The sequence below is a fragment of the Mastomys coucha genome, unplaced genomic scaffold, assembly GCF_008632895.1.
Source record: "Mastomys coucha isolate ucsf_1 unplaced genomic scaffold, UCSF_Mcou_1 pScaffold23, whole genome shotgun sequence".
In the NCBI taxonomy this organism is placed as follows: Eukaryota; Metazoa; Chordata; class Mammalia; order Rodentia; family Muridae; genus Mastomys; species Mastomys coucha.
The window spans coordinates 63,422,875-63,440,641 of NW_022196906.1; the positions used below are offsets into that span (position 1 = coordinate 63,422,875).

The 17,767-nt window shown below is 42.7% G+C and overlaps 1 protein-coding gene and 1 long non-coding RNA gene across 4 annotated transcripts in view; both read left to right on the plus strand.

Annotated features, from left to right (window-relative positions):
* The window catches only part of LOC116073829, a 22,465-nt gene extending 8,128 nt beyond the window's left edge, over positions 1–14,337 (plus strand). For both annotated transcript variants that reach the window (XR_004111927.1, XR_004111928.1), the window contains one exon: positions 14,165–14,337. This is a non-coding gene — a long non-coding RNA (uncharacterized LOC116073829). The remainder of the gene's footprint in view (positions 1–14,164) is intronic.
* Positions 1–17,767, plus strand: part of Rora (RAR related orphan receptor A) — a 737,605-nt gene that overhangs the window by 190,876 nt on the left and 528,962 nt on the right. The gene's annotated exons all lie outside the window — the stretch shown is intronic.

Sequence of the window (17,767 nt, forward strand, 5' to 3'; positions counted from 1 at the left end):
ATCACTGAGCCACGGTCAGAGGGACAGAGAGGAGGAACAAAGCCACAGGCTAAAGTTACAGCTGCCAGGGACCTGTGGGGGAGAGAGAGAGAGACAGACACAGACAGACAGACAGACAGACAGACAGACAGAATACCCCACTGGGAAACATAGAGCCACCTGGGATCCCTGGAGCCGAGCCTGTGTTCACAGCCTTGAGCCCTCTGCCTGACTCCTCAAGAACTCCAACTGACTCCTTCCAGAACTCCAGAGTGACTTCCCTCTTGGCTGAGGTTGACAAGAGCTTCAAAAAAAAATTTTTTTTTTTTGGAAGCAGATTTTTTGTTCCTCCTCAAGTTTCACCTCTGCCCACTATGCATTTTTAGGGAAATCAATCCCTCTGTTTTTGATAATCCTGCCCTCAACTCATCAAAAATGCCACTTCATACCAGGGATGTGGTAGTGGGGTAGAACTAGAAAGTCCTGTTTACCCCTTCAGAATCAGGGTTGTTTGGCCGAGTTCAGCCAAAGGGATTGACTTGCCCTCAGAGCACTCGTCCCATGTGTCCCCAAGAGTCTCACAGGCTCTAGGAGTTCCATACAGGACTCGACCCACCTTTCACATACTGATACTCTTTTTTCTCAAACAAAACAAAACAGAACAAACAAACAAAAATGCCCCCAAACCTATTGCCCTTGAATGGCAGCAGTGACCTCCTATGCCTCCACTGAACAAGGAGGGAGGTAGAGTTTAGGGTTAGTTTGGAGTTTTCTAACAGTTTGCTTGTGTAGCTCTGGGCGGGTATTTTAACCTCTCTATTGTACCTCATTTTCTTCTTTCTGGTTAATTGAGGAGATAAAGCAACAGGAACCTTTGCATCCAAAGTGCATCCCTGTCTTCTGCATCATTAGTAACCACTGAAGTCGCCGTGCAGAATATTCCACCCCCAGTATGTTTTGGTTGGCTTATCTGTTTATTGTCTTTGCAGACACAGTGTGTTGCCCTGTCATTGGCATCTTGCCAGGAATGGAGAGCCAATTTGATCATGTTGCTTCTGGCTGTCAGAACATTCTCATCTGACCACTATGTAGAAGAAGTGTGTGGAGAAGGTGTCTGAGTGACATTATGACTGATTGGCTGATAACAGTGGCTGACAGTGATTGATTGAGTGTGAAGTTATCTGCTCTCATTACTCCTGAAATTGAATTCAGATCGGTTCTATTGGAGGGTTTCCATGGAGACCACAACCTGCTGGAGCAGGTGTCTGTGGGTGTGGTGGTTTATTATGATCAATACCTATTTCCTGTGCTTGCCTGCAGAAATTATTAGGGATTGGAATCAGGCAGAAAGAAGCACACACATACACACACACACACACACACACACACACACATCAAACAAACAAATAAGAAACTTGTGTATATGTACACATGTGTGGACATATGTGTATGACATATGCACATATGTGTGTAGAGGCCAGAACCAGAGGCCAACCTTGATTGAGTATTGTTCCTCGGGAGCTGTCCACTTGGGTTTTTTGAGATAGAGCCTTTCAGTGTCCTGAGGCTCTCTCACTCAGTTAGGCTGGGTGGTGGCAGGCGAGCTTCAGGGAGTCACCTATCTCCACCTCCCCAGTGCCAGGCTTCACAGTGTATATTGCCACATCTGGCTTTTTATGTGGTGCTCTAGTTTCATTCTATTGCTGTGATAAAAAAACAAAACAAAACAAAACAAAAAACAAAAAACAAACAAAAAAACCCCACTCTCTACCAAAAGCAACATGGAGAGGAAAGGGTTAATCTAGCTTATAACCCTAGGTCATAGCCCATCATTGAGGGAAGTCAAGGCAGAAACTTGAAGCAGAAACCATGGAAGAACATTGCTTGCTATTTCTCTCTCTCTCTCTCTCTCTCTCTCTCTCTCTCTCTCTCTCTCTCTCTCATACACACACACACACACACACACACACACACAGCCTCACGCTTTCCTACCTTTCTGACATAGCCCAGAACCACCTGCCCCTGAAATGGTGCTACCCACAGTGGGTTTGACCCTCCTGCATCAAACTAATAATCAAGACAATTCCCCCATAGATATGCCCACGGGCCAATCTGATTGGGCAATCCCTAAATTGAGACTCCCTTCTCCAGTAACTACAGACTGTGCCAAACTGACAGATAAAGGTAACTGGGACATGGCATATAGGTTCTGAGACTTAGGTCTTCATGCTTGTCTGGCAAGCACATTGCCAACTGAACCATCTCTACAGCCGCAAGAAACCTTCTGCCGCTGCTGCATTGCTACTTGAAATGAATGCAAGTCTTCCATGCATTTTGACCCACCAGGACTTTGCTGTTGTTGCTTTTCTGCTCACTTGGGTAGTGTGCTTTTGAAAAGTGGTCCTGCTTTTGAAAAGCTTCCCTTCTCTCTTTGAGGAGACACATGTTCTCCTTGTTTTTCAAAATGTAATGCATTAGTGCTACAACAAACACTAATCACGACATCTTAAGCACGTGCCTGTTCATGCTGAGTCAGGGGTGGTCCCACAGGCATCTCTGGGTTATTTCTGTGAATGAAAATGCCATTAACCATTTCACAGGCTGGCTTTATTGATCTTTGCCAATGTTTGCTCTGTCACTCTCCAGGAAAGCCTTCTGACTGCCTGTGCCAGAATTAAGGACTCCAGCTTGCCCTTCCCATGACTTCCATCCATCTTCCATCATTGCGTTCACCCAGGCGATCTTGCCCTAAAAGTTTGTCTCTTCCTCCCTTTAAGTATGGCCTTCTTGAGAACAAGGTCATCTTGTTTCTCTTGGCATCATCCTCAGCATCTCTCAGATCTCCTGATACACCCCAAGGGCTCAATAAATGCTTGTTGCATCCAATGAGTTGGGTTTGGAATGCAGGATCATCTCTTCCCAGACTGGCATTTAATTGGATCCCTTCAAGGGGAGGTGGCAGGCCTTGTGCCTGGTGGTTCATTTGCTTTGCCTCTTCTTCCAAAGCTAGGTCTGCACCCAAGTGGGTTGTTAGGGAGTATCATGATACAGGATGCTCATATTGTATAGGATATCCATACAGCCACTAGAGGAGTGCTGACCAGGCGGTATAATGATGAGAGGATACCTAATAAGAATTTCCGATGATGCTCATGATTCACTTTGTTCACTCACTGGAATCTGTTTCTGCTTAACTTCTTCCCCATGAATTGAGTTCAGTCATTGAAAGTATTTTTGGATAGATCCATCCTGAACTGCAGCTAATGTTTTGGGAGCACTTACCCCATACCTTGCAGTCCACCAGGTACATGCCTTCCAATTCTTACCCATCAACACCACAATCCAATGTAGAAAATAAGGAAGAGGATGCACAAAGCAGTTATGTCGTTTCTCTTGGTTACATAGCTAGCGTGTGGTTTGGCTGGAATTTGAATTCCTGTAGGATGGTTTTCCATCCTACGGCTAAATCATTTAGCACATTGCCTCTTGACCAAAAGTGGGATTTCATGAAGGTACATATGTATGCACGTGTGCTTGTGCGTGTGTGCATGTGTGTACATACGTGCATGTGTGCATGTGTGTGTTTGTGTGTGTGTGAACTCGAGGTCTTATATGTGTTATACAAGTGCTCTACCACTGAGCTATAACCTCAGGGCCATACAAGTATTATCTCAAAATTTAAGTCCTGAGCGATTTACATCTAAATCACCTAGAACAGTAGTTCTCAACCTTGGTGGTTGCATATCAGATATCCTGCACACCAGATATTTACATTACGGTTCATAACAGTAGCAGAACTGCAGCTATGAAGTAGCAATGAAATAAATTTATCGTCGGAGGTCACCTCAACGTGAGGAACTGATTAAAGGGCCACAGCATAAGGAAGGCTGAGAACTACTGACCTAGAAATTATGGGAAATAGAACAAATGAGACCTACTACTGACTAGAATGTTTTTCACATGTTATTTTTACATGTGCGTGTGCTTTTGTCTCTGCAACTTTATGTACACATGTCTGCACAGGTGCCTCTGAAGGCCAGAGGAGGGCATCAGATCCCTTGGAGCTGGAGTTACAGGCATTTGTGAGCTGCCCAGTGTGCATGCAGGAACCTGACTCAGGTTGTCCTGAGTGAGCCGCAAATACTCCTAGCCACAGAGCCATCTCAAGCCCCAAGGATTTTTTTTTTTTAAGTTAGTCCATTTCTTTATTTTGAGAGTAGCAAAGACATAGGATTTCAGTCTACATGTTTACAACCTCTTAGATCTCTTCTCTGGAGAAGCTGACTCCTTAAGTCTTCTACATTAAAGTCAATGTCTTGGGCCTTTTATTTCTTCTTTATACTACCCATGTTTAGAAAGTACCAACAATGGAAATACAAACACATGTTTCAAGACAGCTTTCAGGTCTTTTTTGATAGAATTAAAGGTTGGTGGCAGAGCTCAAGAACCCTTGGGAGAAGCTCATTAAAAGGCATCGACTTGTTCCCACTAAGGGGCCTGCCCACAGTGTGGGTAGCCCCACCACGGAAGGGAATGTCCAGCAGCTGGCTGCTAGGACTCCCACCCACATTCAGCACAATCGCCATGAACTTTATAGACTTGCCCTTGGGCTTTCTCAAGCTCAAAGCCTGCTTTGCATTTTTGTTCCTGAAGTAAACGTAAGCCTGAGAAATGAGAAGCCACCTGAGAGCCAGGAGTCATTCACTGTTCCCTCCTCCCTTGTCTGCTAACTTCTACAGCTCCGAGTAGCCAACTCTTCCTTCTCATATCCTTGACAAAATCCTGGTTCCTCTGGATGCCTTCCTACAGGGATTTTCTCTGGCTAGTCCATTGCAGCCTCCACAGAAAGGCTCCCTGCATGAACTTTCTAAGAGGCTTATATCTCTGGGGTTAACTTGGACCTTGGACTCACCTTGCTCTGTCTTTTGAGTTGTCTTTCCTTGTTTGCTGAATTTCTCTGAAGGGTATCAGCTGTCTCTTAGAAGCTAGCATCTCTCAGGGGCCAGAACCAACATCATTTTTTGCGGATATTTTCATTGCCAGCTGGTCTTGTTTAGCTTATGCCTCCTGCATTGCTAATAGAAGAAATAAATGCTTGTTATGAATGAGTTCTTCCCTGTCTCCTCATCTGAACTCTGATTTTGTCTCCCATACCTCATAGAAATAGATCTGTTCTGGAATGTCTTTCCACTCTTCATGGGAATAACCACCATCCTGGAAACTATGTCATAAGTGGGACTGAAGATTAGTATATAGCATAGTGTGTCCGTGTACAGGAGCATGTGTGGTTATGTGTACAAGTGTGCATGTGTGAGAGAATCTTGGAAGAGGAGCAGTAGACCTCTATTTTGTTGTAGAAGCCCACCACAGTTATAGCCTCTGCAAGGTGGGTTAGCCCAGCCTCTCCTGACCTCCTAGTAGCCTGGAATGCTTCTGGTGACCTCAGCAATGTGGCTCAGGTGTGATCCCTGGGACTCTTAAAGTACACAACACAGAAAATTTCACAATGCACTTTGCCCCGAGAAGTCTGTAGCATTGCTTTTTCTTGGTTCTTTATTTTTTTCTTCCCATTCAGAACTCTCCTAATGGGCGAGTAAGTGAAAAATTCTTCCTCCATGTTTTCTTTGTAATTTTAATTTATTCTGCTTTTTTAAAAAAAAGGAAAGGAAAAAAATCTAGGCATTGTCAAAATATTTGCTTAATCTTGCAGATTTCGAAAGTTGTGTAGCCTCTCGCTCTGACAGACCAGAACAATGGTCATTAAATGAGAAGCAGATGTGAGAAAGAGTATGTAATAAAAGCCTTCTATTATGGGCTGTGAGGGGAAACATTCGTTGTTAACAGAACACAGTAAGCGTTATGGAATAAATCAGAATGAAACCATTCTCAATTACTGTACAAAGATAATTAAAGTCTACCGCACTCATTAAGGTCTGTTTATATCTCTTTCTGTTTGTGTACAAACATATGCACATAGTTAAATATTTTCTATTGTTTTTTTTTTTCTTTCTGGCGATGCTAACTTCAGAGTCGAATTTTTCCAAATTTAACTTTTGTCTGGGCATCACTAGAAAGTTCAGTTTCTAGGATCTGAAGTCTCAGCTCTCCCCTCTTCCTTGGTTTGACTTTATTGTTCTTGGGTGACTTCTGAATGTCCAAGTATGAAGCCTTATTTCTTCTAGTATGTTTTTTTCCTCTGGGTCTGTGTTGTCAGTGGGCTCCACCAAGACTTTTCTCTTCCCTTTTAAAAGAGAAAATCTCTGTTCTTAAACTTGAAAATATCCCAAATGGTGCCTGCACATCAGCATTCCTGAGGGGCACAGCATGTCAGTCGTTTAGATGCAGTTCATGAGTATGTTCCAATATGAAGAATGAGCGATCGGTGAAGTCTCTCTATATCATGGTATCCTCGTGTTATTCTTCAGGCTGTGAATACCCCAGAAATAGTCCCTGGCCAGTGAGCTGTTATTTCTTGGATGGGTATCAATGGTTGTTTTTACAGAGGGAACAACAATGAACCATAAGTATTATTCACAGTGATCAACCAAATGACCAGAAACACAACAGCCATCCACCATTGTCCACAAGTAACTTCTGCTTCACTCTACCCTGGGAATTATGAGGAAACCTGACTGACACCTGCTGTTAAAAGTCTTTCAAAAATTACTTTGTGCAGTCAAGTAAATCAAGACTTCATTTGGGGGCTAGAGAGATAGCTCAGTAGTTAAGAATATGTACTGCTCTATCAGAGAACCAAAGTTTCAATCCCAGGACCCACATGGGGCCACTCACAAATGCCTAAAACCCCAGTTCCAAGGATCTGATAGCCCATTTCTGATCTCCATGGCTCCATGGATAGCTGCACACAGACTGTACACACACACACACACACACACACACACATCCACACACACACACAGCCTTTAAAAGAATCAGAATCTAAAATATAATTTCCAATACGCTTTTCTCCTTCTTTTACTATATGTAATTATATATACTTACTGTCCACTTTTTATCTCCCCCTAAAATTTTTGTACCCTTCCTACTTTCCTTCCTCCCTTTCTTCCTTTCTCCCTTCCTTCCTTCCTTTCTTCCTTCCATCTTTTTCCTGCTTGCTCACCTGTGGCAGGGTACCACTTTGACGTGGTCCAGCCTAACATCTTCTTACCTCAGCCTCTTGAGTGCTGGAATTCCAAACATAGGTCTTCATACCCATCATCAATTTCCCAAGCAGTCTGGATGGTTTAACATAGTTAGCCTTAGCAGAATTAAACTATCACATCAGCCACTGGTACTCGATAGAATTTTAGCAAACTCTCAATAGGCTTCAGAAGTCTTGATGTACTACAGAGCAATTGTGATAAAAACTGCATGCTATTGATACAGTGACAGGCAGGTTGATCAATGGAATAGAATTGAAGACCCAGAAATGAACCCACACACCTATGGTCACTTGATCTTTTACTAGGAGCTAAAACCATCCAGTGGAAACAAGACAGCATTTTCAACAAATAGTGCTGGATCTACTGGAAGTTAGCAAGTAGAAGAATGCATATCTATCCATTCTTATCTCATTGTACAAAGCTCAAGTCCAAGTGGATCAAGGACCTCCACATAAAACCAGATACACTGAAACTAATAGATAAGAAAGTGGGGAAGAACCTCGAACACATGGGCACAGGGGAAATTTTCCTGAACAGAACACCAATAGCTTATTCTCTAAGATCAAGAATTGACAAATAGGACCTCATAAAATTGCAAAGCTTCTATAAGGCAAAGGACACTGTCAATAGGACAAAACAGCAACCAACAGATTGGGAAAAGATCTTTACCAGTCCTACATCTGATAGAGGGCTAATATCCAATATATACAAAGAACTCAAGAAGTTAGACTCCAGAGAACCAAATAACCCTGTTAAAAAATGGGGTACAGAGCTAAACAAAGAATTCTCAACTGAAGAATACTGAATGGCTAAGAAGCACCTAGAGAAATGTTCAACATCCTTAGTCATCAGGGAAATGCAAATCAAAACAACCCTGAGATTCCACCTCACACCAATTAGATGGCTAAAATCAAACCCTCAGGTGACAGCAGATGCTGGCGAGGATGTGGAGAAAAAGGTACACTCCTCCATTTCTGGTGAGAAGTCTTTATTCTTGATGTGACCTTCCACAGAACTACAATACAAATGGCATGGATAATTAAAATTTTTCTGTACTATAGTAAGGCTAAGGGAAGGTGATGAGATTAATTTTGATAATATGTTGAAGTTAACCTGATATGTGTAAAATGGTATTTTCCTTTCGACCTGTAACCCATAAAATAGTTGCTAGGATACTTTATACTTCTCTTTTAGTAAAAACACTCCCTTTATGCATCTTGCACACATTTCATTTCAGGCCAGTCACTTATCACATACTACAGTAGTCACGTGGGTTGGAGGCGCCTAAACTGGTCAGTGTATCAAGTAATTGATGCTTGAAGAAGATGGAATCTGTAAACTGGGATGCTTCGTTTGCATGACACTACCTTTACAAATAAGGCTTCTCGAATAGTCAATGATGGCTCTAGGTCAGTGACTCTCAACCTTCCTAATGCCATGACCTTTACTATAGTTTTCCATGTTGTGGTGACCCCACACACACACCAGTAAATTACTTTCATTGCTACTTCATAACTGTAATGTTTCTACTGTTAAGAATAGTAATGTAAATATCTGAGATGTGGGCTATCTGATTTGTGACCCCTGTGAAAGGGCCCTTCGATCCCCAAAGGGGTTGTGACTCACATGATGAGAACCACTGCTTTAGAAGAACATGATGGGTTTTTACTATCAATTGATGGCTACACAACAAGACTTAAAGAAATAATTGGGCCTCACTGCTGCACAATCTCCCAACAGGTAAGACTTTGGGATCCACCCTTGCTTCCTGAGGTCAGCTCCTGCCTCATGGACTGTTCAACTTACAATGTCTCTTCTGGCTCATGCTGTGACGTCATCTCAGAGCCTAAATCAATCTGAGGGCAGCCATCATTGAGTACAGACTTGCCGTGGGGTCAGGATGGCAGGGACTTCTAATCTGATCTCTCTCAGTTTGAGCAGCTGGATGACAGAGAATCCAATTGCTGATGTGAATCTTTCTTCCTCTGTAAAGTGGGAATCCTGATGCCTACTTCATGGAATTGGCTGAAGGAGGGGAATTAAGCTCCTGGCAAATGTCCCAACATTCAGCATACAGTTAAGAAGCAGTGGCTCTTGTCATATGCACTGTTTCAACATGCAGATTTGTACAGATGTGAATGTGTGGTGGCAGTTACTATAGTGTCCCCCTTACACGGAGGGGACCATTATATCACTCTAAGGTCCATTCATGACACCTGGGCTCCATAGCTTATACTCAGATATCAAGACATTTCTGGGTGAAGTTAATATTTGGGCCATATTAGAAAAATGTCTAAGTGTATGCCAATATAGTTCTGACCACTTTAGTTTTTAGCATTATTATATAAATGCATAAAGTTGTTTACTATCCGTGCTTGGACTAACCTGAGCTCAGTATTATAGCCTTTGTTGCCTCCCAAACAGGCAAAGCAGTCATATTTCAGTGTAGTCTGTTTACAGGATATAGCTAATGTTCTTGATGTAACTCCCCCAGGCTCTAGTGGTTTTCTCAGCAATTGACTTCTGATTTTTTTTTTCTAATTTGTAAGCTTAAGGAACAGTTGCATGGATTTATGCACAGAAGGCCATGGGGGCATTGTGTGTGTGTGTGTGTGTGTGTGTGTGTGTGTTGGGGAGCACCCTGTTCACTATGCATTGCTCTTGATACATCCGTGCTACATATTTTTAGCCTGGTATCCAAAAAAGTGGTAGCCACACTGGTTAAATGTGGTGTAAACCTCTTGGAAGGGTGTCTCTGTCTTTCTAAGTCCTTTGTGCATGTTGGCTGCAAAGTTGCTAACTACTAAATTAACTGGAGTATTCTTTGTGGATAGATAAGACTATTGTTGAACCATTTGAATAGAGCTTATATGAAGTCTGTCCTTTCCCAGAACACTCCTCCATGACACAAAAGGATACTGTTTTAGAGACACATCTTGCCAGATAATAAGAGGTTAAAGGACTATTCTCAGCATGACATGTCAGGGAAAACTTCTTTCTGTTATTCAGAAGGGAGGTAAGCACTACTACGCAGCACCCTGAACATCTCTGCATCATACACAACCATCTGTGTAGAATCTTCTACATGGGAATGCCATCGAGGTCTGCCAGATGGCTCAGGCTATAAAGTGCTTGCAGTGTGAGCATAAGAACCCCAAATTTCATCCCACAATGCACATAACAATTGAGTGTAGTGCTGTGCACTTGTGATCTCCACACAGGAGAGAGAGGTGGAACAGGAGGTGCCCTGGGACAAGCTGGCCAGCCAGTCAGTCTGAAAGATATAGCAAGTGAGAGACTCGGTCTCAAAAAACAAGGTCAATGGCTCCCTAGGAACAGCGCTTGAGGTTGACCTCTGGCCTCCACATGTGCACACGTATACCCACTTGTGCACACAGAAGGACACACATACACACATACATACATGCATACATACATATATAGAGTCACACACACTCTTATACAAGTATGCATGCACACACATGCACACACAGAGACACACACTGGCTTCTAATCATTTCTGAGGTTTACCTTCTTTCTCTCACTCACTGCCAGGAAGGAACAAGGAGTAACTGACTTACCCTTTCGTGCATTTGTCCTTGATGATCATGTGCATGTTCCAGGTATACATTTATAGGTTCCAGGTCACATTTACAGGAGACAGACTCATACTATATCACATACTTGTATTACTCATATAACAATGCATCATAACACCTATGCGCGAGTAGCTAGAGCTCTAAACCCTGACACCTATCTGAATTTACTGATATTTTGTGTGTATGATGTGTATTTGTGTGTTTTATGTGTGATATGGGTGGTGTGTATTTATTTGATGCGTGTGTGATATGTGTGTGTGTTGTATGTCTGTGACATATTTGTATGATGTGTGTGCAGTGAATGCATATATGATGTGGGTGCGATGTCAGTGTAAGTTATATGTGTGTAGTCTGTGTTTGCATATGTTCGTGCATGTAGGCATGTATGTACCACAGCATGTGTGTGGAGGTCGGAGGACAACCTCTTCTGCCAGTCCTCGTCCCCCCACCTTGTTTGGGTCAGAGTCTCTTGTGACTCACTGCTGTACACACCCAGCAAACTGTCATGAGCTTCTTCCTGCTCTCTTGTCTATGTCTCCCCTCCCCTACCCCATGGCATAGACCCCCAAGGATCACAGACGTGAGCTCCTGCCCCCATATTTTAAGTCTATTCTGGGGACCCCAACTCACATTGTGAGGCTTGACCATCAAGCACCTCCACCACTGAAGTACCTTCCCAGCCCTGTTGAAAAGAGGGTCAGGGCCTTGTATGTGAAAATCTAGAATGATGCACGCATAGCCATGCTGCATTTCAGGACTTTAGCGACACTATTCCAGGACAGTGGTTACTTGCTGAGCTAAGTCAACTGTCAGTTCAAATACATATCTGAGTTAAAACCAGAGCACAGAAAGGTCCCCACTGGGTGTAGAGCATAATAGAACTAACTCAAATAAATGAACTAGCGGCATTATCTGTGGTGGGCACTGGAATTCCTTGATGGGGATGAGGAGATAGGGTGTCCTTCACCTGCACGTTGAAATGAGAAAGATGGAGAATCACCCTCTTAGACATAGCTTATCGTTCCCCTGAGCTAGGTCCCAGAAAGAGCCTTTCTTGTTTCAGCTAGCTAATAATACTTTGGTTTTCATTATTACTATACAATTGCTTTTTCTTATCCTTTCCCATTGCTCAAAGGTTGTCAAGAGGCTAAAAATGAGGAAATAAATTTAATTTAGTTCAGTAGTTATGTATTAAAGAGTCACTTATTCCCATGACATTTTATGCAGTATGTTTTAAATTATGGTGAGATGTATGTGTGTGCGAGTGTGCATGTATGTGCCTGTGCATGTATGAGTGTGTGTCTGTTACAGAGGAATATCCATGATCCAAAGTGCTTACAGCCAGAACTATTTCTGACGTGAGGTTTACTTTTGGATTTGGGGATTTCTGCATTATATAATGAGCTATCTTGAGGATAGGAGCCAAACCTAAACAAAATTCATTTACATTTTATATACACCTTATAAACACAGCCTAAAGGCAGTTTAATATATTTTTAGTATGCCTACATTATTACTGTGACCTGTCACATGAGATAAACCATGAAATATCCACTTGTAGCTGATGACGTGTTGGGACTCAAAAAACATGTTTTTTTTGTTTTTTTGTTTTTTTAATTCTTAACATACATATCCTGAACTGATCACTTTTATAAGCTTAAGGGTATATCTTTAAATGTTCTGTAATTGTCATTAAGGGTTTGAAAAAAATGTACGGATGACATGATAATATAAAGCAGTGGTCCTCGGCCTGTGGATCGTGACCCCTTTGGGGTTGCGTATCAGATATCCTGCATATGAGATAGGTGCATTACAGTTCACAACAATAGCAAAATTAGTTATGAAGTAGCAATTGAAATAATTTTTATGGTTGGGGGATGCCACAATACGAGGAGCTGTGGCATCCCAGTGTTAGGAAGGATGAGAGCCGCTGCTATAAAGCAAAGGCTGCTAGTTATATAAACGTAAAAAAAAAAAAATATTTTTGAGACAGAGTCCCTAGCCTGGAGCTCAGCAGTTTGGTTGGGCTGCCTGACCAGCAAGTCCCAGAGGCCCGGTGATCTGTACCTTTCCATTACAAGTGAGTCCTGTATCTGGGTTTTGGGCCTTTGTTTGCTTTCTTTTGATATGTTTTTTTTTTTTAAACATGATTTCTGGGGATGGAACTCAGGTACTCACACTTGCATAGCCAGCGCTGTACCAACCGAGCTGGCTGCCCAGCTCCAGAATGAGCTTTTCAGCATATGATTCCTGTTCCTTTTCCCAATACCTCCTTAAAACCTTCACTGGCATCCATCCATGCATAGGACAGGAAATGCATGAACACAGACATAGGACCCCATCCACTCGTGCTTAGGACAGGCAATGCATTATCACAGACTTAGGACCTCATGGAGCTTCTCCCTGCTCTTCTGCACTTGGCCTGCTCTCCTGGCCAACCATCCCTATGATGTACTCCTTTGTGCATGTCCCTATGACATGCTCCCTCTAAGGACATGACCTAAGCCCCTCAGCTTATAACCTCCCCGATGGTTGTTCCCTAGTCTTACAGATTATGATGTTCAATTCAGACAATTTGTTAAGGTGTTCCCAAGGTGCTCACAATGATAGCCATGATCCCACTTGAGAATATCATCATCACTGCACAGAAGTGACAACACTCCTCAGCAGTCCCCCTTTCATGCCTGCCCCTTGGCTCTTAACTTTTTATTCTTGGCCTTCACCACCACTATTACCCATACCCTGCCCTAGATAATCACCAGGATACTTTGTGTCCCTATAGACCTCCCTGTCCAGGATGCTTTATATGAGTGCGACACACAGCTCTACCTAGCCTTTCATCTGTGTGACAGTATGATTTCTCTTTGGGGTTGATTGTACTTCACTGTACAGTTGTACCCTCTATTTATCTACCTGTTTGTCAGAGGTACTTGCACCAGTCTTCCAACCTTGAATCAGGCACCCCTTTCTCGGACACGTTCCCTGACTCACCTGCATCTTTCTTGTTCTGGGTCTCTCCTTTAGTATCTACATTTATGGGCTCAGTGTTAACCTTTATCTGCAGGATTCTTGGTCTAGCTTAATGTTGGTGTCTTCTGGCAGATGACAAAGTAGAGTGGGGGAAAGTCTGTGTCTGTTTTGAGTCACTCCACAGCATCTACCACAGGGAGCTGCATACAGTGCAGCTCTAGATATTTGTTGAACGAATTAATCTTAATTCCGTTCATTAAAGCAAGCCTGGTTTTGGCAGGCTGGATATGGGGATCATTTGTCTAACTTCCCTTGGCATGTGACCTACTCTCTGTGGATGGGAAAGGGATTCCACAAGCAACGTAGCTCTCTGCACCTCTTGGCTCCAGCAGATCTTGACCCATATATTGTCTAATAAAATCCAGCATTTCTTATATGTATTATTTGAGTTAGGTCACAACAAAGGGAGACAGAACCACAAGAAGCAAAAGCAGAGGACCACACTGAAATGAAACTCACTGGCGCAGCTAAGAAGGAAAGAGAAGAAAGGAGAAACCAGATTCCTGGGATCTATGACCATCAGTATTGGGAAACAGAGAAAAAGATTAAAACGAGTTTCCTCTTTGCTGTTAGTGTGGTTTTGCTTGGGTTGTGGCTTTCTGTAATTACCTTCCCCGGGATTTCTGGTGGGCTTCAGGTTGGTGGAGTCATGGATTCTCCCATCTACCTGCCAGGTGTCACTTGTTGCTAGTTTGCAGCTGCGCTCCACTGAGGCTCAGGAAGAGAATGGCTTGGCCTTTGTGCCTAGTACTCTCTAGTGGCTAATCCCATGTTAACTACCACTGTAGAGGTCCCACATGTCCATTTGGGCAGATCTGGGTCTCCTTTTAGATGGAAAGTCTAAAGAAGACGGTCCGAATAAAAAAGTGAAAATCTGTTTAAAAAAAAGAAAACAACAAAAGCGTTGCCTGAATTAAAAACAAAATCAAAGATCAAAACTCAAATCATTTGCCTGAATAGCACAGAGTGTAAAAGTGCTCAGCCTTGAAAGCTCCGCCATTGATTGGTTTAACATGTATGTTTTTTTCTCCAAACCCTGTCTTTTTAAAAAAAAAGAAAAAGAAAAAAAGAATCTGAGTAATCCTATCAAGTCTCACTAATATAGTTATGGATCAAATGAAACAAAATAAATAAAACTTGAAGCCAATGCCAGACAGGAAGTAGGAGCAATAAATAAATCAAAGCTTCCTCTTTCATTTCTTCAACTTCTTCTAATTTCCCCTAGAATGAATGGCTTTAGGAAGACGTTTTGGCCAGCATCCCCCCTGCCAGGAATTCTTCCAGTCAAGACAAGAGAAAACTAAGTACCAAGAAGTTAAAATATTTATCAGAAATAGGAACTTTACTCTCACCTAGAAGATTCTTCATTGGGAGAATGTGGAATCAGGGAATACTCTTGGAGAATAGGAATGAATACTAATGACAAATGATAGACACTTGCCCACACTGAACTCCTACTCAGTAGAAAAGACAAACAGGCACCTTTAGTTTAGTACAGGTTAGCTCACTGCCAATCAGATATACTGATGCAGTTGAATGGAGGGGATTTGATGTGCCTGCAGGCCTGAGGCTTTCTAACTTCCTTCTTGTGATGCAGGAAGTGAAAAAGATTTCTGGCAGTCAGCAAACATCCTCACTCTTAACTGCAGTTTGATTTCTAGCGTGACACATCACTACAGTTGACAAGGCCAAGTCTCCATTTCAATGTTTAAGTCATTATTCTAATGTACAATATGTAACTGTCCCTAAGCATCAGAGGTTTCCTGTCATTGGTACCTGCCCTGTCTGGTTTTTTGTTTGTTTGTTTTAGATTTATTCTCATTCCCATAAGTTTGTGTGCGTGGCATGTGTGTGCAGGTGACTCTAGAAGCCAGAAGAGAGTGTTAGGTCCCCTGGAGCTGCAGTTACAGGTTGGTTGTGAGCTATCTGATGTTGATGCTGGAAGCCAAACTCAACCCAGCACTCCCCTCTGCGCCAGGCTTCTAAAGTGCTTACAACAGCATACTACAGACATTCTGACAGTTGCTATCCCAGATGAGTTTTGCCTTCTGGACAAACCCTTCTCATTATTTTGTAGTAAGAATCTGTAAGACCCACAACTACCTGATTTCACTTCTTATGAGGTAATACGTTAAACAGGACAGCCAGCCACTGGCCTCAAAGCTGCTTCATGCAGGAGTGTCAAATGCTAGGTACAGGGGACATGGGAAAGGGCAAGTATATGTGAGAGCCACTTAACTCCAAGATACCACGTCCCCAAGGCTGAAACATATTTTCATAATTCCTCTGCACAGAGAGCAAACAGAACAGCCACCATTGTAACTCTGCTTCTAGCAGTTCTCCAGAATACCATGCTCAAAGCAGCATCCACTTTGGCAAATCTAATAATCTCATGAACTCCTTGGCTGCTGGGTTAGTCATCTCCATCACTAGAACAATGAACCTGATAAAATTTGGTGCCTCCTCGATCCTAACGTGGGATGGGGGAGGGGAGCCTGAAAGTGAATGGTTTCTAACCATGATGGATGTGTTGCTAGGGAGTAAAATTAAATGGTCGGTAATGATTGTGGTAGCTCACAAAGACGGATGCTATTTGCGAAAGCTCCGTTTTGCATGTAATCAAACGTCTATTCCCATGAGCTGGGTCATAACTCATATTCTACTTTAATGTTGGTGGGAAATGCGCTTCTCTCTGTGTGTATTATTTTTAGGATGTGTTGTGTTTCCTTGGTGCATACACAATGAGCCTGGAATCCTTAAGGAATGTGTTTAATTTGAAAGTTTCATCCTCTGGGTCTGGTTAATTCAAATACATGGCAAGGAACATTACCGTGGGCCCTGAAAAAATTCTGCACCTAGTTCCACGCACAGTGGCTGCCCTAGGCAGGGTCTCCAATACTAACTTAATAAAAGGTAGCAGGGAGGATTCTTCCTGTCGGAACCATTTTCTTCACTTAATTTTCTACATTCATTCTTGACCTTAATAAGCTTGACTTACATAGTACGGCATTTCTTTTTCTTTTAGACTCTGATGGTTCTTTGCGATTCTAATGGTCAACCCAGGGACCTTTCAGAGTCTGGGATCTTCACCCCAATAGCTCCAGGATGCCCTCACCCCTCATGTATTCTCCCTCCTATTTCCAATCGAAAGATTTTCTGAAGTGCATTTTTTAAGGTCTTACAAGTTGGAGGGAAAAGCTCAAACGCAGCAGCTTTTGGAAGTGAGCAGGGTTTGAGAAGAAGTATCTTTCAGTTGCATGGATTCACAAGCAGGGTCTGGGAACTGGATGTAGCAGTCCCTTAAGGGACAGAGGCTCTGGGCCTTGCAATGTGTCGCAGAAGACACATTCTGCTGGTCATGGGATAAGAAGCCTTCTTCATAAATAACATTGGTTATTTTTTTCCCTTGTGGCTCTTCTGCCTGTTCATTTATTTCCTCATTTAGTACACTCTGTGGAGACCCATAATTCCATAGTCCTGTGGGCAGGGTAAATGGGCATTCCGATCAAAGCTCATCCAAGTCAGTAGGAGGGTGCTGGGCTAGTGCCTTGTGTGCTTGAGTGTATCAGGGTTTGCAGATTGAAGCTGTTTTGTTTTGTTTTAGGCCACTGGGAGCTATCAGCTGATGAGGGAGGTGCTGGGAGAGTCATCACCTCTTGTAAAATCACAAAGGAGGAGGAGTTGGTGTTGGACTTATGCTGAATGAAGGTGCATCTGGCCCTGTTCGAGGCTTGCAATACATCCACACCCGTTTAGTATGCACAAATGCCATGGGAAATTGAAATCTCAACTTGGTTTTCTAGCAAACTCCAAGAGGAGGATAACTGCATAGCAGGGGGGAATAAGTAGACATTAAAAATTACATCAGTGACTCTCAAGGGTTACAGTTTCACCCAACTCTGAAATAAGGACCCGCAGGCATTGTTCATGGTATCTTGTCTTTCATGGCAGGATTCTAAGTAAGATCTTATCTACCTTTTTGTTTTTTTGTTTTTT